We start from the raw sequence: 24,821 nt of genomic DNA on the forward strand, positions 1-24,821 counted from the left end.
CATGCATTTCGTGCGTGAAAATCTCCATCCAGAACTAAAAAATCTTTGTTGGAAGTATAGCTCCTGAAGGCCTATTATTTTAAATTAAAACTTTATATGTTTATAATTATATTATCTAAGGTATGCTTTGGAATCCTGATATAAAGATTTTAATTCTGAAGGAATACGTTAACAATGTCAAAATTATATCGTCTTTTTTAACGATGGTAGTAAGCATCCAGACCATGTATTCATGGTCTTTCTTGGTCGGCCAAACGTTTCATCATTGTACTTCTATAAACTATGTCTGTACATGTACCTAAAGATAATCTCCGTGGTCTGATGATCGACTGTTAGTAGTTAAAAAATAAAATTACTTTTCCTTTTTATACAATATAAAGTTGTTTGAATAACTACAAAATACACGGATCGTGCGAACTGTAAGTCTCGTGCTGCTATAATGTGCGATCCGACTGAGGATTCGCATTTTAAAATTCTGATTTCTGTAATCTGTGGGCGCGCATCAGTTCACTCAGTTGATGGAGAGCGCGCGGCCGCGCATGACGCGTAGTGCGCGCTTATAACATTTATTATATCTTCGAACTCACGCAAATATTTTTTCTTTTACCTTTGAAAAAAAAGAAAATAGGTTTACCGTTCACGAACTTGCAAAACGTGTAGTGTTGTGATTCTTGTGAGGCTTTGTGACAAGTTTGGAAACTTTTTTTCATCTTATTCCGAGCAAAAGTAACGTAAGTAGAAATTTCAAAATTTATTCACTTTATTAGGTTTCAACTTGGTCATATTTACACTGTTTTTATGCTGTCTAAATTCAAGCTATTATAAAATCACGCGAAGGGAAAGCAATAAGTTATTATAATAGAAAAAGTCCTGTAAATTTAACGTCGAATAAACGTAGAAACTTTTTAACTGACAAAAAACCGTGGTTGCAGAATCCAGTTGCGGTGAATCAGTAATTTTTTTTTTATTGTGCATCACACAACATTGATTACTGTGTACAGCGGTGTACATTAGAACGGAAGGTGTTTATTGTGTTTTCAACTGTTTTTATTTTACCTTTTAGCTGCTTACACAAAATATCTTATACTGACTTGGTCAGAATTACTTTGGGTTTTTTAAAAATCCCGCCTAAACGATTTCATGTAGGTTTTGCGGGGTAAAAGCATCCTTTGTACGTCTCGAGGATGCAAGTTATGTCTCAGTCAAATTTCATCAAGATTGCTGCAGCGGTTGCTCCGAACATGGGTACCGAAAAGATCCAGTTTTAATAATAGGTATGGTACTGAAAAAAAAAAGACGCTAGTTTGCGAAGCGATCATCATCATGCTTGTTGCCAGTCGCTTTGTCCAATGTCGATGCATCCCCTTGAACTTTAAGTTTTGTAGGCAACTGGGTAATCTGCAATTTAATATTACAACTATTTAGCAGTATTACATTCGATGATTAAAAGTTATACCTAATCATATTTACGATTTATCACACTTTTTTTTTAAATTGGATTCGTAGATTAGTTCCAGTCCAGTTTTGGTCTTAAATTTGTTGAGCTACACCGAGCATAAACAATTTTTTGTGCTGAATTCAACGTTAACTTTCTTCCGCTAAAGCAATTCACATATATTTTTTTCTGATTTACAATTTATTGACCACGATAGTTATCGCACTTGCTTAACCTCGGGCAAGTGTAATTTAATAGGCTATTGGTTACAAGTTATCGAAAGATCATCTATGTTATTGCTTTCTCCTTTTTGTTCATGAGATTTGTTTTATTGTTTTACGAGATAATCTCTTTCACAATCTACGCTTTCTTTTATTATACAATTTGAATGTCGAAAATTTTATTGTTATTTTACTCATATGAAATATCTATTAGCTGTCGCCGCTTTTGGTCTTGTGTCGAATACAAGAATTCTTTGTTTTTGTTTTTTAGTACGCGGGTATAATCTTTCTTCTGTCTAGGATGCAGGGTATCTTGCTAAATTTTGAAAAAAGCGGCTTAGCTCAGTCCGAAATTAATACAATCCAATCCAAAATCTACAGATGGCAGATTAAATAGAACAGTATCCTTTTCCTACTCTTTCCTTGAAATAAGGATATAATTACTAAATTCAATCTGCAATCTGAAGATTTGCGATTGATTGGGCGTCATCCATTGGTAACAAATGAACAATCAAGTAGACGTAGGTACAGGTGTAGGTACTATTGCGTTAATAATTTTATAACATGCAATTAAGTAAGGTTACTAAAAGGAAGAGACAAAAGAGGAATAATAAAACCTTCCTTTTTCTTTTTGATTAATTATTCGTATTTATTATTTTCTCCATGCTGCAGTTTGCTGTACACATTTTAGTTAAATTATTATCATTCGTTCTGCAACACAATCGTGATTAGGCCTTGGACTGGCAAAAGTTTTGCGCTCTGATTTTTTTGGTTCGATTACATAGTTAAAATGCAAGACAGTAAAAACGTTAGTAAACGTTTGTCATTTGGCAATGGAAAATTTGAAATCACGTTTTATTATGGCTATATTTAAATGCGAGTATCTTTAAATACTTTGGGGGTCCTCTTAAATTCAGTTGACCCAAATTTATGGGAAATACCAAATAATGTTCATGAAATTCACATTGCGCCCGCATGAGGGACCCCTTGGAGTGAAATAACATATTATCTTAATAAAAATATGCGGGCTTTGTGGAGTTAATGGCGTGGCGATGCAGGATATTAATTAAAAACCGCCGCCTACTGTATTCTACTCCAGACTGTGTGTTTCTCTCTATTCGTCAATGTTTCTTAACTTTATAGTGGTGTACACAACAAAAACACACACAAATAAAGAGTTTAAATTAATAAATAAAGTCATGTGAATACAAAAAATACAGAAAAAAAATTGTAAATATCAAGTGAACGCAATGCATATTATTGGGAAAATAATGTCAATGATTGTGTGCCATATCTATCTTATTATCTAAAACATATTACATACTTAAACCATATGGATTATTATTAGAAATGAAATTCATAGTACTATTGTTTGTTGAATGAGAAAAACTGTGGCTCGTAAAAAATGATCGCAAAACATATGTCAATATTACCCAAGAATTGAGTATGTTACACATTTATCAGGAATTCAGGAATGTAATCCTCAAACACAATACGAGTATTGTACACTTTGTTTGATGATTGTCGGTGACAGATGACTCACAAAGTAACGGTTTATCGAAGCTTGTTTCGTACATTATGAGAAGGCTCGCACTACAGCTCGTACGTTCTGAATGCCAAGAGTGTGATTTTCTACCTACATTTTCTTATTCCATCACGTTAATGTTAGCTGGGACTTATATGGTACTAGCTTCTGCCTGTGGACTTCAGAATTAGTTCTAAAGGTTTGCTAGCTAACAATTTTTAATGCTACCTCGAGAACTATTTGAGAGATCGGTATGGAAAGTACATGTCCTTTTCCATAGCATAGGTGGCATGCATAACGAATTTCAAAGCTGTCTGCCCGCGGCTTAGCTCGTAAACACTTTTCAATTTTCCCTCGGGAATAACTTAAGGAATCAGGATAAAAGGTAGCCTATGGTCTTTTCCATGTGAAATGCTTCATGGAATGCTCACAAACTCAAGTTTGTTATTTTGTTAAAACCAACCACATCGACATTATCACGTTGCAATTCGCAAGCTTCATTATTCAGATGTATTTGATTGGTAATTTAATTAAGTTCAACTACGTATTAGCATTTTATGATGATGATAGACATTTACTGTCAAATTAAGATTCATTTTGTGGTATAACAAGTTTGAAATATATAACTAGATGTGGTATAACAAGTTTTGAAACGTGATTACTTGTTTTTCGTAATGTCAGTCGATAAACGATATTAAAATGCACCCGCTGACTGGCTTGGTCTTATCAAATCAGTCACCTGCTGATCTGTCGCCTTATTGTATAACTTTTATGACAACTGATACCCTGTCATCTCTATACAAAACACATGATGTGACAGCGGCAGTTCATTCATCGGAAATATTGTATGGAAATCGCTACCATTTATCAGTTATGAAAATTACAATGAATATTTGTTAAGTTTTATTCATTGTAAAGTCAACATCTCCTGAAGATGTTCCGATTTCGGAGCGAAACTTGCGTAGAGGGTACATTGCGACAGATCTTTTTGGAGTATAAGGATTGAAGAAATTGTAAATTACTCAATACAGATTCTCCTGCTTTTCGCGGAGTATAGCAAAAAGCTTGATTTTCATAATGTATAATGGGTTTCCGTAAAATAACGCTTGCTTCTATCCAACATTTATCTGTTGTTTTAGACCGGATGGTAACATGTTGAATTCATTATTATAGAGATCAATAATAAATGTCTTATAGTTTTGCTATTCTCCATTGAAACGTATATACAAGTATTGTTTTTTGATCCTGCAATCTCTACTTCATACCTACATTCCCAAATATAAAAGTTTTTGTTTAGCTATACGTATACAGACGAGTATATCTGATATACGACTCTTATTTCAGCACGAATAGCTTAGTGCATCGACTGGATCATAAATAACTTATTTGTATATGTAGCTACACTGTAACAGAATACCCACTTCAATATTAAAAATGCCAAGGTGATGACTTAAAGCGTCTGTTTTATTATTAACTCAGATTTATATAATTTATACTTTGGTTAGTTTTTTATGATTCAAAATTTGGAGTTATTTTTCAGTGTATTCAGTGTATTTAATTTTCTAAACCAGAATTATACTCCTTTGTTAAACAAATTTAAATTACTTGTACCTTTGTTACTTTTTATTTATTTCTTTTTTGTTCTTGTGTGCAATAAAGTATTAAGAAAATTAAGCTTAATTTGCTTTAAACACCAAACAGATCTTCGGCTATATACGCTCTACGCACGTTTCGCTCCGAAACCGGAGCATCCTCAGGAGATGTTGACTTTACAATGAATAATTGTTGTTATTCATGATTAAGATGGATTGAAGAAATTCTTCGTACTTTTGATTGATTGATTGATATGGCATGATTGAACTCAGCATAAGCAAGTAAGACATTCTGCTGACAAATGACGACTGTATTCCTTCATTTCTTGATATGTAGTTACTAAGGATGACGGCCGATTGGCGCAGTTTGCAGCGACTCTGCTTTCTGAGTCCAAGGCCGTGGGTTCGATTCCCACAAATGGAAAATGTTTGTGCGATAAGCATGAATGTTTTTCAGTGTCTGGGTGTTTATATGTATATAATAAGTATTTATGTATATTATTCATAAAAATATTGGTCAGTCATCTCAGTACTCATAACACAAGCTACGCTTACTTTGGGGCTATTTGGCGATGTGTGCGTTGTCGTAGTATATAAAAGGATATAGGAGAATTTCAAAAAATAAATATTCAAAATTTTAGCTATGAATAAAATATACTATGAAGATATACAAAATTACACTTAATCTAGTCATTATATTGATGCTATAATTACCCTAACATATAATTAGGTTAACCGCTCGTTAATTATAATGAGGCTCGACAAAAACAAAAGTCTGAAACACATAATTCGCATGACACTTTTATCAAAGACACACATACCGATTAGATACTCGCGTTTGTGTATTCAGTACTTGATATTATGAGATAAGGTCCAAGTTTACTTTCCGAATTTCAAGAGTAGCATTGAATGTTATTATTGTCAATAAGTTCCAAAACGTGTTAATTAACAATACATTTAATATTTTTTTTCTAATTTCTGTTGTTACAAGAGTCGAGACAAAAGTTTAAATAAATGATCTTAAAATATTTAGCTTCGTGGAGCCTTTCCTAGACATATAATTTACAAGTTAGATAAAGTTTTATATTTTGTTTGTTATAATTTTTTTAAATGATTAAAAAATTAATAATTATTCCAAAAAATCTTGGAGCTAGAATAACTAGGCATAAGCTACATATATTACGTCAAGACCAGATTCGGACAGCCGAGTGGCGCAGTGGGGAGCGACCCTGCTTTCTGAGTCTAAGGCCGTCGGTTCGATGCCCACAACTGGAAAAATTTTGTTATGAATGTTTTTCAGTGTCTGGGTGTTTATCTGTATATTATAAGTATTTATGTATATTATTCATAACATATACACAGTCATCTTGGTACCCATAACACAAGCTACGCTTACTTTGGGGCTTGATATAGGATATATGCCACAATTTGTTTTACAATTTAATAAAGCAGGAGATGATGGGGAGATTTGATAGTATTACAAAATAAACCTGTTTTAATAAAGCAAATGCGAACGATTATGAATTTCGAGGAAAAACTACGACGACGAGAAAATTTAATCTAAAATCAGATCTGAACATCATCTTAGCTCTGATTAGTTATATAATGATAAGAACAACTTTGTTATTTGCCTTGTAATTTGTAAAAAAAATGTAATACATAAACGAACTAACATATACACAACTTGTAATCCTAAAATTCGAAACCAAATCAAGTTTTTCACAGAACAACTCTGTTACGGTTCGTTACAAAATAACAAATAGAAATGAAATAACTAAAATTTCAATTTAGATTTTTACTAACGAATAACCTTCGCTGAAAATTAGTAAGTGGGTGACTTAGTTATTAATAATCTTGCACTGTTAGGGTCAATATCCCTGGAATTATATTATTTTACTAGCTGTTGCCCGCGACTTCGTCTGCGTTTGATTTTGTTTTTAAAGTATTCAGTATCGCTAAGCCTTAAATGACTATAGTAGTATATATATATATGTAACATGTGACTGTCAATTAATTATAGACAAATAATTTACAATAAAATAAAATTGCGACTAAAATTAAGGATCTAAGCGATCCTATCTCTTAAGTCGGACCAGACTGCTCACGGTGTGCCAATTTAATTTAAAATCGGTTCAGTAGTTTAGGAGTCCATCGCGGACAAACATCGTGACAGGAGATTTTTATATATTAAGATTAATAGAAAACGCTGATTGCATTGGTAAGCGATCTTTAATTGGATAAGCTCATAAGAGTGGTTGCAGGTATGACGTACGTTGAATAAATTAAATTATTAAAAGAATAAGCCACTAAGTTAGAGGTACGAAAAAATTATTTTGCTATGAATTATTTTCTTCGTATCGATCCAACCAAAGAATTTAATTCAGGTTTGTTAAATTGAAGTTCAAAATTCAAAAATTTTCAAAATTCAAAATTCATTTATTTCAAGTAGGCCTAATACAAGCACTTTTGAAACGTCAAGTCTGTCCGTGTGTAGTGACTCTACCACCGGTTCGGAAGGCAGATTCTACCGAGAAGAAGCCGGCAAGAAACTCAGCAGTTGCTCTTTTCCAACATCAAAAATTTACATTTTATATTTTAACATTCATTTTTCTATTTTGTGAGAGATGAAAGCGGATCCGGATGCTTCCAAGCAACCTTGTCATTAAGAAACTCATCAATTGTATAATAACCTCGCTGTAATAAATGTGTTTTAACACATTCTTTAAACTTATGGATTGGTAGGTCCAAAATTACCTTAGGAATCATATTATAAAAGCGTATATTCACTGGCTAAATAGTCTTCTTATTTATGGAACGCTTTACTTTTACTTTTCTCTTTTCACTTTTTATTATATTATATTATACTACCTCAGATACATGAGATATAGTTTTATACGTGTTTGCTATTCAACTAAATGATTTAACCGATTTGAGTGTTTGCACACAATTAGACTATGCCCAAGATCAACATATAAAATACTTTTCTTTCTAGAAAACACGAAATAATGATCTGTTGTTAGTAATGGATTAACTAACTACAGATAATTATTTCGAAAAACTATTTTGCAACGATGGTTTTTAGTTTATGTTGCGTAGAACTTTAATTTTTTTTTTTTTCATTTTATCCGTTTTTTGGGGCTTTGATTTTGTAAGTCATCTGGCATCATCGATTGAGGTGAATCCACTTTACAAGGTCGTTTTTATTAGCCTCTCTTAACTATGAGGTTCCAATTAACTTTCGGTTTTAAACAAAACATTCCTTTGTTATGGGTTCAAGGCCTACTCCTTTTTGTTTGCGAGCTTTGTACTTATCATTCACCTTTACGGCGTTTTGTACTTTATCACTTTTAGCTAAGGTTGAGAATGGAACAATAACAGAATTTCATTCATTTTAGTATTTATTACCTACATAACTCTAATAAACAGTAATCAGGTTAGAATCTAACGCTAAGTATAGAATTTAATATAAAAATTTCAAGGCTTAAATTCTATGATAGATATTTTACTTTCTTTTAATCGTTTATTTGAGGATTTTCATTTCAAAGAAGTCACAGCGATGGAAATGATGAGATTATATTTTTCTACTTAAATAAATAAGAAATACATCTCATTGAATAAAACTTTCTAACTGATGTTAATAATAATATAGATATATTAATAATAATAATAATATAGATATATTATTATTAACATCAGTAGGCTATCATTCTATATTTAAACCACGCTAATTTTTTAAATTGATACAAAGCGGAAGAGTTTGTAAGTTTACTTAAACGCGATGATCTCGGGAACTACTGGTCGGAACTGAATTTTTTTTTTAGTGTTGGATAGCCCAGTTGTGTGGGGCAGGCTATATATAATCACGCTTAGACCACAGGAGCATATCACAAATGAAAAATGTTTCAAAATCAGGGTTTTTCTTTACTTGTGAGAGCTTCCGCTGCGAGCGAAAATGGTTAAGGTTTTGATAAAATCAATGACCAAGTTGTTCCTCTTTAAAGTTCTAAAAGAAAGTCCGCGACAGCATACGTTTATCTTTTAAAGTTGACCAATACGCGTAAGAAATCGCGAGGGACCGCTGGCTATATTATATACCTCCCATCGCAGTCAAACCTAAATTACATTGTTTTAATGATAATTGCTAAGTTTAGGTTATCTATATATCTACATACTTATAATAAAACTGTAACTAGAAAATTTCTTTACATTTAATATATTTTGAAAATGTTGACCGGGGAATGCTTTATAATCGACCGAGTCCAAACAGATTTTTATTTGTCTGTCTGTCTGTCTGTCCATCTGTCTGTCTGTTACTTTTTATCTCTGAAAAACAAGCAGCACAAGCAGCAGCGTGCGTGCGTGATTGTGTGTGTGTGTGTGTGTATGTATGTGTGTGTGTGTGTGTGTCTGTGTGTGTGTGTGTGTGTGTCTGTTGAGTGGTAGTTTAAGTTGGACCCATCGTTTAGAAGTTACAACGGGTATAGAAATGCTAAAAGCAAGAAAAATGCCGAGGGTCGCCCGGCCGCTTATTATATAGTTTGGCAATAAAACTGGACCCTCTAGATGGCGCTGCAATAAGGTTCGTGATTTTTTTATTGGCGCTGCAATAAGGATACTAAAACAGATAATAACCGATTGATGAAGACGAAGTTGCGAGAGCGGGTAAGTTTATAAATAAGGTAAAGATAAACTGTTTTATATGGACTAGTAGTTCAATCAATAATAAGTAATGATAAACTTTTATGTTGTGCCAAGCCTGTGGCCAAGTTCTAAAATCCGATTTATCGTAAATGAGTTGAAACGAGTTTGATAAGAAATTGTTAATGTTAATGGGTTATCAGCATCGTAAAAGCGATTTAATAATTACCTGCTTCCTATAATTAGTAATTCAATCAATAGCCTGAATTGACTCTTTCGGACATTTCTTATCACTCGTTATCATGTAAATAAATAAAGTAAAGAAATGTAGTCACTATATTTGGCGATTCTTCTGTTTTTTTAATTTTTAATTTTATTATAAAAAAATTACAATATAAGTTTAATTATAATCGTTATTTCTCCAATTTATAGCTTTTAACCGTACACACGTATTAGTATGAGTTTAATAATTTATCTATCTATATATAAAAAAAAAAGTGTGTGGGTATGTTCCGTATAGGCTCCGAAACGGCTGGACCGATTTCAATAAAACTTTCAGTGAATCTCCGGATTAACCTGGCGAGTAATCCTGTAAAGTTCGGTGACGATCGGAGCACTCCTATTTTTGAACTGTCAAACTGTCAAATATAGCTTTTATTTACTATGATGATATTCTATTGTTGGGCGTACAAGGGTGTAGATAATTATCTTCACCCGCTCGAGATGAGAATAGAAGAGAATGAATACGGAGAGACATAAATGATTTAATATATTATGAGACTTAAATTAAAAATTTGATGATGTAAGTTTATTGTTTAAATAAAATAAAGCAAAACCTAGCCCGGCGAAGCGGGCTGGGTACGCTAGTATAAAATTAAGTTTATTTTATATGACCCTTCATTCTTATAATTCTTAATTGTTTTGCGCAATTTTATTTGCATACAATATTTTAATGTTGTTAATTTAAATGTTTAAAACATTTTTTAGTTTTAGTAAGTTACTTATATAAATTTACGGTTGATTATGATCTGCTGTAATCTGTTCGTAAAATTTTGCGCTAATTAGTTATTTCTCTGTGTTTTCTAAGATTTTACTAGTTCTAGTTTGTCTCCAAATATGTGTGAAAAATTTGTTTTTTTTTTCTCGATTTATAAATGGCCATAAGTTAAGTGTATTGAATTGCAAATATCGTGTTTCCGCTCGACATGGATAAAATGGCCAAACATAAACTGCTTTCCGAGTTGAGACCTGAATTTTTTGTCAGGTACCCACCTGCCTTGTTGAATAAAACATGTACGTCCGACCACTTACCTCTTATAATTTGTTTTCAACGCGACTTATTAAGTAGTTTTAGTCTTGACAGCTTAATTTTTGTGTGTCCATATCCTTTTTTATACAAACAGTCAACAGTTCCGCTGTTCCACTTTCGGAATTCCCATGATAGCACCTGGCAGATGCAGTCGTTGAAAGTAAAAAAAAAAGTAGTATTACTATTTTCTTTTTATTCAATTGCAAGTAAGCCTTTGACTGCAATCTCACCTGATGGTAAGTGAGGATGCAGTCTAAGATTCTAGCGAGCAAACCTGTTAGGGGTATAGCATATTTAACTCATAATCGGTTTTTACGTGACAACGCTAAATTGCTTAGCGGCACGTCTTTGTCTGTAGGGTAACTAGCCACGACCAACTACTCTGGTAACTATCTCCTCTGGTTACGTGAAAAATTTTCGTCCGCTCTGCTTCTGTGTTTTCTCTTTTCCCAGATAAAACGGATCCTTCATTACTCCCTATACAGTATAATTTCGTTTCTTCAACTTTTTTACCAAATCACCTTTTCCAAAATGCACTCTTAAGTGCCTTAGCAATTGTGCATCGTTAAGTTAACATCTCCTGAGGATGCTTCGTTGTCAGAGCGAAACGTGCATAAACAATGCATTTTATAAATTGCCCCTTACAGATTTGCCCGGTTTTCGCTGTTTATAGCGAGGAGGCGAGACAAATGGTCAAGTCAATAATTCATAGACATAAAAAATCTGCTTCATTCCTACATCGTCCTTTATAGTAGCCGCATCGTTCTTATTCCTATTGGGGAGATGCCTGGCTCCCCAATAGTTACTAAACACTCCACTCCACTACTCTATAGTCCACAGGTAGACTAGTATGAAGGCGTGACTTCTTATTACTCTAATTTGAGTTTTTATAACAACCAAAACTGATACGTAAGGAAAACAATTGTTTAACACCTACTAACACTTTGTTACGTTTATACGGACACTTGACTTTTTTTTTCTTTTAACTAATGCAATGTTAATTGTCTATGATGGAATTTCGTTAAGTAATGTGTCTATCCAGTGTTGCAAGAGTCAAAGAGCATACCTACTCGCCTGCATAATGCGTATATATACTCAATTCTTACAGCGTGCGTGCGTTGCTTTTCCATGAGCGTTGTTTGTGCTGGCACGCCACGCTTTCTCGGGAATTGTCTTGCATAACGCCGGCTCTGTATCGAGATCGGGAAGTCGCCGGCTTGAATGCCAATGCTCCGCCCGCTTAATATTTTACATATAGTTTGAACTGGTGTTGCCACATGCAAAAATTTAAAGCGGGATGCCATGAAAGTTACTATAGTATAAAATTATAAAAAGCCTTTATTCTACTACCAATTATAAGATTGTAACATTTTTCTTATATAAAATTTGTATTAATTATAATTACTAATTTTTAATTTCTTTGTTAAAAATTATATAAAGCTTATTTTGTGATATCTTTTAATGTCTAATTCTTAAGGCTAATTTAAGGTAGAAATCCCCCAAGTTTAGTTTAAGACACTGTAGTACCTATACTTGTATCCAAATGTAAACTTTTATAAAGCTGAAATCACTAATAATACAACGTAGCTCACGTAAAAAGCTTACGAACCAAAAGTTAATAATATGAAAGCATAAAGTAAGTTAGTTCAAAGTATTACTATACCTAAAACTGGTATAAAACTGGAAGGCTCTAATTAAACTTGGAAATTAAGAACCAACAGCCAGACACATAAAAAAACTACTAATACAACCTACTTTACGTATTCTCGTAATTAATTGTGTTACCACCTTAACTCAAGAATAAAAAATGACATCGTCATCTCAACCCATTACCCACTACAGGGCACGAGTGTCCTCCCACAATGAGAAGGGATTAAGGCCGTAGTCCACCACGCTGACCCAGTACGGATTGGTGGTCGACAAACCTTTGAGAACATAATGGAGAACTCTCATATCAATGTTTTCCTTCACCGTTGAAGAAAGTGATATTTTTATTGCTTAAAACGCACATAAATAGAAAAGTTAGCGGTAAGCGTACTGGGATTCGACCTTGGCCGCCTGAAAGTGAAGTTCCTACCTACTGGGCTATCAACGATCGTAGACAGTAAATATTTTTGACTATGAATTGATTTATGATTTTTGAAAATGGAATTATTTTGGCATGAGTTAGTTATCCTGATCACATCAACCTGATAATTTATAAAGATTGTAACCCTGTTTTAAAAATATTTTTCTTTTTTATTAATTAAAACTATTAATAATTGTATGTAAACATCCTCAAAGTAGGACATATCCCGCAAAACCATGGTCCCTGGGAACTCTATTTTATTACGTAACTTCTATACTTTAAGTATAATGTCGAAAACGGTGGAACGTGAGTTATACCATTTGTACCGTGCGGCCTGATTCGTTTAATTGTTTCCCGTCGTTTTATGGTTCGGAAATTATTAAGAGCATTTATTTTTTTACTGTTTAGATTTATCATCGTCATCTCAACCTAAAAATGTTTGTGACAGAGCTCGTCTACCTCCATGCTTCACCGTACAGATTCTCCTGCTTTTTGCGGAGTAAAGCAAGTTAATAATAAGAAAAGTACCGCCTGCTTCTATAACACCGGCAACCACGCCCTTCACTCTGGAACTCATCATGGCAACAATGCTGCTTAGCGGCAGAAATAAGGAAAGGGTTGCCCGGGCGTCTAACAAAGCAAACCCCCCCCCCCCCCACGGCAAGCCCCTCTTGAGCATGCCGTGGTGGTTTTATTTGCGTATACCCCTTTGGAGGGGGGAGTCCCACATAACCTCCGTCCTGCCCAAGGGTAAATAAATATACTACGGCGATACACACATCGCCATCTATCCCCAAAGCGTAGCTTGTGTTATGGGTACTAAGATGACTGATGAATATTTTTATGAATAATATACATAAATAAATAGCAATATACATATAAACACCCAGACACAAAAAACATTCATGCTCATCACACATACATTTTCCAGTAGTGGACTCAGAAAGCAGGGTCGCTGCAAACTGCACCAATCGTTCGTCAAAGTGTACATATATCGCGTCGTTCTCGTATCGTAATCGCCTCGTGTGGTAAATTCCAATAGTTGTCAAACCTAGTTACTTAACATCTAGTTAGTGCCTATCTGTGTATTCAGCTCGCTTTCTCTGTTTAAGCATATTTTAAGTAGCACAAAAGTGTCATTGTTTCGCAAAACCGAAGCTAGCTTCAATTGCCTTGCCTTGCATATTAAGTTAAATAGGTAGGTGAGAAGTTAGGTACTAGGTATAAGGTATGTTAGTAAGTACATGAGGCATGAACTTAGTCATTTCCACTTCTCCTTGGTACGTCAAACCGTCGGTCCCGTCTATTATAACTAAATTGTGGTACCTAGTAGTCGTTTAAGTCCACCGTCCACACAGTTAAGACGAGGCTTGAGCTCAGCAGTGAGACGTTAAGAGGCTGCGGTGGCTGAACACCGATTCCTGTAATGCTCCGATGCAACGGTGTAGCAGAACAACGCGCAGGATACCTTGGCTCCTCAGCATCACTACCTGAAACACTGGAGTTGGCTGGCTGGAGTGATCCAACGGGGAGCCGTACCCGCACTACGTACAAAGGATTGTTCCAGCATCTTATTACCTTGATAGTTGTAGGCCACTATTAAAGAAAAAAAAGATATTGTCTTTACCAGCTCTATTATACATACGAGTATATGAAATGTGTTATTTTTTTTTTAAAAATATTAAATTGTTTCGCAAAAAAGTCTATAGCCGCAGCGGAAGACAGAAACATAGAATAGAAGTACCAATGCAAAAACTGTGTGTATACAAAAGAAATGTCTATATTGCATGGCTATAAAAATATACTACTACTTACCAGACCGTGTAAAAGATTTACCTACTAATAAATTTAAAAATTAAACAATGAAAACTTATATAACATTAATGAATATTTTGAAATAAAATTTGACTTATATAATTAAACATTTTTGAGTTGACCAAGAAGTTGACATTTACCTAATTTTACTTTTAAAACTGAAAGAAATTGCCCAATGAATGAATTTGTATCCGTAAAAAAATTTTGCACGCCTTTATGGCAAAACATGTTTGGATCAATTCTATTTTATACCTATTTACCATATATTAAGTAACCCATGTTTAATGCAAATAAATGAAATTATTATTATTATTATTGTTGTAATTACGGAGACAGGCTCAGGAGAAGGAAGAAGAAGGCTGCAGATGATGAACTAGATCCCGTAGGAAAAAAAAAACCATCGTGTAACCGTGTTTAGGTTTGCAAATAACGCCCGCAAGCAGAAACTTTTTGTAAAACGTGAGCGCAACAAAAGGTACTGCCCATACGTACACGAGTTCCGATGACGTCTGTTTCCCGATAAGCATGTATTGTTACGCGTATTTGGAGCAGAAACATATAAACGATCGACAAGTGACAATCGCGTGTGATTATTGTGTCGCCAGTCGCGTCGGGGTCAATCGATTTGATTGTTTAGGGTTCACAAACATATATTTTGGACAGCCGAGTGGCGCAATGTGACCCACTGTGCTTTCTGAGTCCAAGGCCGCGGGTTCGATTCCCACAACTGGAAAATGTTTGTGTGATGGACATGAATGTTTTTCAGTGTCTGGGCTTTTATTTGTATATTATAAGTATTTATTAAATACAACTGTAACTTATCTTAGTCGAATTCTCGGACTACGAATTTCGATTTACTTCTAAGACTTAGCCAAGCTTGAACAAACAATTCTAAAGTACTTAGATAATAAACTTCACACCAAACTGGTTCGTCCGGCCCCCTATCCTACATACTAATTACCTACCAGTTCACTATCGCACATCCGAAAGTAAGTAAAAACTACACCTAACTATCTGGCTAAGCTGTAAAATACTAAAAACTAAATTACCGATTCACGGACCGGTTACATAATGGCGAACCGGTCGGCGGGTGTTATATAAATGTTATATTATTTTGCGGCTTGCACGCGGGTACATGAATACCATATAATAACGGTGAGAGGTGTGGCACACAAGGCTTTTTTGTGGATTTTAGAATATTGAAAAGACGCAGGCGTTGAGTACTAAGTGTGGAATTCCATGATATATATTAAACTTAAATTGCTATACACCGCGAAAAGCAAGAGAATCTGTATGGTGTAAATAATATTTTCTTATATCTTTATAGGCCGCACCAAACAGATCACGTTTCCATCCGACACCGGAGCATCCTCATAAGTTATATATAGTTATATACTTTATAATCTTTTCTTATCTAATAATTTACAGTCCTAATAATTATTTATTGTGAATCGTGCGTAGAGGGTAGGTACATTGCTGATGATCTGTTTGGTGCGGAGGATAAGGATTGACGAAATTATAAATTACAGCATGCAGATTTTCATAGGATTTTCGTTTTTTTTTTTTTAAGTTAAACTTCTTTAGAATCATTGTGATTTGAAACTCGATGAAACGAAAATGCGTCACGATAAAGAAAGAAACACATAAATGTGCGGGCGAGAACGAGCTTATACATTTTGGTTCCTACCTTGGTAACGATGGAAACTAACATTCAAATCTTCATTTGGTATTCACCAATCTGACCACTAATAATAAATAGGGGCGGAGAATAAGAAAAAATACTTATTCAAGTTGGTCGTGATAAATTGTTATTAAGTATACGACATATATTATATATATAGGTATATAGGTATCGGCAAATAACTTTTTATCTCGTGCTTGCGATGCTTTCAACAGCAAATATTGTGCGACGGACATTCACGTCAAAATTGGCACTTTTAGGAAAATTTTTATGGCAAAATAAGTATTATAAGCTTTTAAAGTTTTCTTTTTTTGTTTTAATTTATTTTTGTTTGGTACTTAATTCCTAAGCAATTGTGGTTAATGGTATCGTTAATGTATAATGTATAAGTAAGTAGTGGAAACTTCATTGATTTCTGTTATATAAAAATACGGCATTAGGTACTCTTATGTGTAAGAGTAGGCTGTTTGTTTATATTGAAAAGCTTATAACTAAATACTATACTAGGCTAGTAGATATACTTAATATGACTTCTATAAATGTTTGAAAGCAGTAATCTCAGTAAAATCAATATGACTGATATTCACTTTGCAGCTGTCATGTCTTAAATAGGTCGTTGTTCATTTCAACTATATGTCTAGACTGGCGATAACAAACCTTAACAATAAATTTTATTGCCACCAACACTTCCTTATGTTCAGCGATATATATTATTTAGTTATCTATGCATTTTTAACAGTGTATGTTTGACGATCTAACTAGAAATAAGTAGATTATGAATGTAGTAAAAGCGGAAAGAGAGAAAGTAGGAAAGTTTTGTATTTTAAGGAAGGTAGGTACTGTTTCAGACAAAAAAACTCATCAAAAGGTCAGTTATTTTTATCAAGTTAACTGTGTCTTAATCATTTTATTCAAATAGGTAATGCGATTTCAAAAAAAAAACAAATAAACTGAATTGAAGGTATTTCTCTATTACTGTATTTAATATAGAATCATCATCATCATCATATTGACCTATTACCGGCCCAATACATAGCGCGGGTCTCCTTCCATAGTGAGAAGGGGTTAAGTCCTTATTACTCTGGCTCAATGCGGATTGGTGGACTCCACGTACCTTTGAGAACATTATGTAGAACTCGCAGGCATGCAGGTTTCCTCACGATGTTCTCCTTCACCATCGAAGTAACTGATATTTTTTTGATTACTAACAACGCACGTAACTTAGAAAAGTTAAGAGGTGCGTGCTGGGATTCAAACTCGGCACCCCGAAATTGAAGACGAGCTCCTGCCCACTGCGGTAATTTTTTTTTCAGATAGAGCATTGGAGATTTTAGAATAGTTGATTTGCATTTTATGTCCCTCTAACTTGTGACCTACAGGTAATTTTTTTTTTATATCGGAAACTAATTTTGACGGCCGATTGACGCAATGGGTAGTGATCCTGCTTTCTGAGTGCTGTGGATTCGATTCCCACAAGTGGAAAAACCATAACACAAGATACGCTTCCATCGGGCTGTATGGCGATGTGTGTATCGTCGTAACATATTTATTATTTATTTATTATTAAAAAAATGTCACGAGTAGTTTGTCTGATTGTTAAATATTGATATTATATTTATAAACCCTGTTCCTGATGACTTTTTTGATCAACGCCGTAAGGTAGCCAGTCGGTCTGTGTTTTATAGGATATACTTTGGAGAGTGTGCTCAGGATCTATTCAATCTCGTCCCCTCCTCACCACTGCAAGGCACCGGGCGGGTATTCTCCCCTATGGTGTTAATATCCCAAAAACTCGCACAAAGCGATTTGCATCTGCTTTGCATATACGCATTGCAAACCCCCGACACAGAACTCGGAACAGTCTGTCTGTCTGTGTCTGTTTCCTAATTCTTACAACCTGGGTATCTTTAAAACAAGAGTGAATAGACATCATCTATGCGAGCGCGTCACATCGAATGCTACTTCTACACATTCCATCAGGAGAGATTGTGGACGAGCGCTAGTCTATTATAGTTAAAAAAAAAAACATTATTGGCTCACTATTCCGACTCGCGCATCCGTCCCGTACGGATGTCTGTCTCGCAACCGATTGCTCGAGGTGAAAGTGTCAGTGGAAATCAGTGTCCGTTTCTGCGTTGTGGTAGTGCAGTGTAGTTCTAGGGTCTAGGATTCCTGTAAGTACACGTGTTATTATTAGCGTAGTTTAACACCCTCGTCACCTAAAGGCGAGGCCCCATAGGGCCACACCCTTTTTTTAGGCACACACCTCCCTGCATGGCAGGGAGGTCAACCGCTACCCCGGGGGCCGCCATGGCCCTCGCCGACTCCGACCTTAATCTGGAGGCCCTCTTAAAGGACCTCCAGGAGAATAACGCGGGTTACCTAAACCGCTTTAGGACTGTTAGGCCTAGAGTGTTCACGGACAGCCCGCAATCCCCGGCTCCCGCAGAGCCGATTACCGACGACCCGGTCGCTATCCCTGCGATAGCGATCGAAGAATCTACCTCCCCGGCATCATCCGAGACCGACGACGGCTTCACCGTCGTCGGTGCTAAAAAGCGGAAGCTTAAGGCTTCCAAATCCAAGGCGAACCCGCCAAAGAAAGTGGTAACGGACCGCCCAACTAAGACCCAGTCCCAAGCGCCCCGCGCAGCGCCTCGCGCAGCGTCCCAGGCTTCCCCTGCGGACGAAGACGAGCCCGAAGACTCCCCTATGGAGGAGCAACCCCAACCCAGGGATAGAATCCCACCTCTCTTCATCCGCGACAAGCTCGCATGGATGAAAATCATCCCGCTTCTTGAAGCGAACGGCATCGGCTTCACCGGTGCCCGATCCACCGCTATAGGCATTAGAGTACAGTGCCTATCCTCCGACGACCACCGTCGGCTAACTTCAATGCTCAGAGAGCATAATATAGGTTTTCATACCTACGCCCTAAGAGACGAACGCATTCTCCGCGTCGTCATTAAAGGATTACCGAAGGAGATTAGCTCCGAGGTAATAAAAGCCGACCTTTTGTCGCAAAATCTACCTGTCCTGGAGGTACATAGGATGTACAATACCAGGACGAAATATGTCTACGAGATGGTTCTCGTTTTATTAGAACTTTCCCCCGAAGGTAAAGAGATTTACAATCTCGAAAAAGTGTGCCACCTTTCAGGACTCACTATCGAGAAGCCCCATAACAGAGGCAAGGTCGGCCAGTGCCACCGATGCCAACTGTACGGCCATTCCGCAAGGAATTGTTTCGCCCGCCCTAGGTGCGTCAAGTGCCTGGGCGACCACGGCACCGCCGATTGCTCCCGACGGGACCCGACCGTCGACGAACCACCGAGCTGTGTACTCTGCTACACCCAAGGGCACCCCGCGAATTATCGCGGATGCCCAAAGGCGCCGCAGTTTACACGGCGCAGGGGCCGCCGCCGGCTCGGAGACCCGCAGCACAGCCCGCCCAACGCTTCGTCCCAGCGCCGGTACCCGCTACCAGCGCATGGGCCAAGCCCCTTAACGGAGCGCCTAGCGCCTCCGCCCCCGCCCCCGCACCGGTGCCGGTAGCCCCGCAGGCCACCGCACCGGCAGCGGCCCACCCGGCCTCAGCGCCCTCGCCCATGCACCTATCTCCGGATATGGACCCCCTGGACTTCATCCAGTACCTCGTGTCTGCGGTTGACATGAACGAGGTAAAAGTATTCTTTGCAAAGGCAAAGGTCTCCCTCAACCAGGCTATGCGTGAGCACTCTAGCCTCCTAACAACCATCGGGACTATCCAAAAAGCAATCCGTTAATGGGTAGTACATATAAAGGTAGGGTAAAACCACACTCCCTGGCAGTCAGCTTCTTTAATGCAAACGGCATTATCGATCAAATGCATCAAATCCGTGAATTTATATGTGCACAACAAATCGATATCTTCCTAGTGCAAGAGACCTTCTTAAAACCTAGTAGAAGCGATCCCAAAGTTGGAAATTATAACTTAATTAGAAATGATCGGACCACCAACCGGTTGGGTGGTACCGCGATCTATTACAGAAGGGCTCTTCACTGCACTCCTCTCGATCCTCCACAGCTTACCAACATGGAAGCCTCCGTATGTCAGGTGGGTATGACCGGCCATCCGTCGATCATACTAGCATCCGTTTATCTCTCACCGAACAAAACCTTTTTAGAGAGTGACTTACTCGCTCTCCTCTCCTTAGGTGACTCTGTCATTTTGGCTGGCGACTTCAACGCTAAGCACACCGACTGGTCCCGCTCCACTAACGCGCACGGACGACAACTTAACATACTTGTCAGACGACCCGACCTCAACTTTATCGTAGTTGCCCCAGACTCGCCGACTCGCTTCCCGATGTCGGATAGTTCGATCGACCGACCGGACATACTCGACATAGCGCTCCTCAAGAATATCACCCTTCAGGTGAACTCTGTGGAAGTGCTATCCGAGCTATATTCGGATCACAGACCTGTCAAACTACAGCTAGGCCCCGTAGGCCCCGCGATCCTCCCGACCCGTAAAGTCATCGACTTCAAGAAGCTCTCCGGGCTACTCGAAGCGAAGGACTCTGTGCACCTCTCTAAAATTCCTGACGTCGTAGAGACATTAGAGCAAGCCCAGGCAGCCTCACTGCACCTGACCAACCACGTTTGTGACGCTACGAGCGAATGCTCCCGCGAGATGCCGTGCGGATTTTACCGCATGGTACTCACGGAGGACGCGCGAGAGCTAATCACAAACAAGAATAGGGCCCATAGGGAGCATGACAAATATCCGACACGACAGAATCGGTTAGAACTCTGGAGAGCCCAGAGGAAGGTAGTGTCTATCATTACCGCACTCCGACACGGACAATGGGACAGGTTCTTGGGGGAGCTCTCGCCATCGCGTAGTGCGTTCTACAAACTGGCGAAGGCTCTCAAAATGACCCGCGCTCCCGCCCTCCCACCGTTAGCACGCCCCGACCTTCCGCCCGCCTTTGAAGATATCGATAAGGCTGAATGCATGGCTGACTGCCTCGAATCCCAATGCTCTCCGAGCACTGTATCCATTGATAGGCCCCACGTCTTGCGAGTCGAAAGCGAACTCGCAACAATCCTCTCGACCCCTCCCGATGGTGAACCTCTCGCCCCGACGACCTGCGATGAAGTTCATACTATTATCAAGGGTTTCCACTCTAAGAAAGCCCCAGGCCCCGACGGCATTACCAATAAAACCCTAAAGTTACTCCCAGGACAAATTATCAACCTACTTGTGGTAATTTTTAATGTATTCTTGGCAAACTGCTACTTCCCCAACCAGTGGAAGGAAGCAACAGTCATAGGTATCCACAAGTCGGGCAAACCCCGCGACCTTCCCTCCAGTTATCGCCCTATAAGCCTCCTCAACACCTTAGCAAAGGTGTATGAGAGGGTAATATTACACAGACTGAAGGCAGTCGTAGAGGAGAAAAACCTCCTTAACGACGAGCAATTCGGCTTTCGAGCCAAGCACTCTTGCGTCCACCAAGCGCACCGCCTCACGGAGCACATACTGGCAGGATTCAATCGATACAGACACATGAGCCCCACTGGGGCCGTGTTCTTAGACATTGCCAAGGCCTTCGACAGGGTCTGGCACGCCGGCTTGTTGTACAAGCTGCACCATCTGGGCGTGCCAGCTAGTCTCGTTCGTTTGCTGCGAGCGTATCTCACCGATCGCACATTTCGCTATCGTCTAGACGGTACGCTCTCTTCCCCTAGACCCATACGAGCGGGAGTCCCTCAGGGCTCCGCGCTCTCCCCACTTCTATACGCGCTCTTCACGAGCGACATTCCCCGCGACCTACCGGCGACGGTCAAACTGGCCCAATTCGCCGACGATACCGCTCTCTTTGCGACCGATCCCAAAAAGAGCAACATTGCAAGTCGACTCCAAAAGGCGCTCCACCTGCTGGGCAAGTGGTTCCGCCTCTGGAGGATCGAGGTTAACCCCGAGAAGAGCGCAGCGGTGCTCTTCACGGGCAAACCGAGAGGCCGCTTCACGGTAAACCCCGCAGAGGTCACCCTCTACGGGCGTCCCATACCCTGGCAAGACAAGGCCAAATACCTGGGAGTAACGTTCGATCATAGAATGAGCTTCACCGCACACATTCGCAAGGCCCGCAACAAGGCTGCGTATGTGATGGGTCGTCTCTATCCGATGATTTGCCGCAAAAGCAAATTATCCCTCCGTCACAAGGTAACCTTGTATAAAACGTGCATACGTCCCATTATGACATACGCCAGCGTCGTATTCGCCCATCGCCCTCACAGCTCCTACAGGAGCTTTCAAGTCCTGCAGAACAAATTTATGCGTATGACCACGGACAGTCCGTGGTACATGCGCAACGTAGATCTCCACCGAGACCTCGATCTTCCCACCATAGCCCAGTACATGAAAACATTATCAAAGACCTACTTTGAAAATGCAGTCCGACACCCCAACCCCCTAGTGGTCGAGGCGTCCACTTATACCCCCGTCCCCGACGTCGAACCAAAGCGGCGACGTCCGAAGCATGTCCTTGACGACCCTGACGACAAAATAACTACCGACAACGTGTCCCAACAACACACACACACGCAACATTCACAGCGTCTTCGCCGGCGAAGACGAGGGCCCCGATTTCTGACGTCATCCGGACGTGGATCCTTACCACGGTCACGGGGGCGTTCGGACTAAACAATGATTAGTCCAAAAGTCCACCAACAGTCAGATTAACGTCGAACCGAGCCGAGGTCCGAGTCCTCGCAGGAGGCACCCTCGGGTCGACGTCTCCCATACTCCCCCCGATGTCGTCGAGCCCTGGGGCTCTTCTCATGGCGAGCTTTCGCGCTCGCCCCACTCCCCCGGTGACGCCGTAGCAACCCCTTAGGAGGTTATCGGCAAGTGTCCTTCCGAAAAAGCAAAAAAGCATTATTGGCTCACTATAGGGCACGGGCCTCTTATTAAACATAGCAGCAAAATTGGCAGTACTTTAATAGTTTATCATTAAAATTACAACACATGAGCGTGATATTGACTGCGAGCTAATTATGCAACGTCACTAAATACCTACCCACTAAGCTAATATCAGATTATCAACCTGATAAATGAATCAATAACCATGTCAAAATTATCGACTACTTACTTTAAAGTTGTTAAAAATATATTATTACCTTTGTCGTCTTTATATTCGTAAACTTAGGTAGATAGATGAAGGTGCAATTTCTTATGTACACAAATCCCTAAAGCAGCATTCTGTTTTCTTCTAGTTTTCGTAATCCTAAGGGCAGAGATCGCTTCTAAGCAATAAGGCCGCCATTTTTGTTCTACTTCTCTTTTATTTGTTTGTCTATTCTTCTTTTGTTTTTTTAACTTGTAAGTTTGTAGTAAGAGTGTAAATAAACTAAATTGTCAGGACTTAGAAGAAATTAGCCCTTGACTGCAATCTTACTGTTGTGAGTTTAAGATTGTAACGCGCTGTAGGGGGTATGGCACATTATACCAATACTCCTAATAGGTTTCTACAAACCATCATGCCGGAACTCCAAATCGCTTAGTGGCACGTCTTTGCCGACAGGGTGGTAACTAGCCACATGCGGGATGTGTCTTTGTTTTTGAACGTTACTTCGTAATCATTAACTCTTTTGTTCGCATTTTTTATTAGTCATTTGTTTACAGTCCATATCATGACTTCCGATTAGAGATAATTTGAATGGAATCGGGCCATGTCTATTAGCCGGGTTAGAATTCAACCACGTCGTAAAAACAGTATTATCAAATTTTTTGCTATCAATATTTTGTAATCAATAAATGATTCATTGAGGTAATTTCCAGTAGGTATAAACTATAAATATAATTATCTATACTAATATTATACAGGCGATTTGACTTCAATATCATGAATTAATATAAGATATAATTTATTCTCAAAAAAATAGTGATCCTTAGAACGATGTATACTTATTAGTAAGGATACGTCCTCATTTGGAAGTCTGTAGTTTAAGATTAAGAAAGCGAGATATTTATAACACCTGCACACTTAAATCATCTAAAACTCAGTTTAACTTGCTCTTTAATAAAAGTTAATCCACACTTTCGATGCTATCACGGGCGAAAGTAAATTACGAATTCAAAGCAATTGACGTGGGAATTTATAATACGACCATTGTTATTTAAGCGCGCTCTTGAAAATTCATTATGGGAGGTATATTTTATTATGATTCTGTATATTTTATTCTGTTTTTATAGCAATCCTAATATCCCTACTAATATTATAAATGTGAATGTAAGTTTGTTTGTTAAGCTTTCACGCAAAAACTACTTAACCGATTCTCATGAAACTTTGTACACATATTCTTTGAAGTATTAGAAGTAATATAGGATACTTTTTATCCTGACATTACTATAGAGGTTATAATTGTGTTTAATTTTGCCCAAACTGTGGTTGGAGATAGAGGACAGAACTCCGCAGCGGACAGCAGCAAACCCCTCATTTATGGCTTAGCGATACTGAATAATTTAATTTTTGTAGATCTAGAAC

General features: G+C 38.3%; 1 protein-coding gene across 1 annotated transcript in view; it reads left to right on the forward strand.

Moving 5' to 3' along the window:
* Positions 1-529: 529 nt before the first annotated feature.
* Positions 530-24,821, forward strand: part of LOC120631030 (SH2 domain-containing protein 4B-like) — a 64,660-nt gene continuing 40,368 nt past the window's right edge. The window contains exon 1 of the mRNA XM_039900423.1: positions 530-731. The gene's annotated coding sequence lies outside the window, so the exon portion shown is untranslated. The remainder of the gene's footprint in view (positions 732-24,821) is intronic.

The sequence above is a fragment of the Pararge aegeria genome, chromosome 17, assembly GCF_905163445.1.
Source record: "Pararge aegeria chromosome 17, ilParAegt1.1, whole genome shotgun sequence".
Classification (NCBI taxonomy): Eukaryota; Metazoa; Arthropoda; class Insecta; order Lepidoptera; family Nymphalidae; genus Pararge; species Pararge aegeria.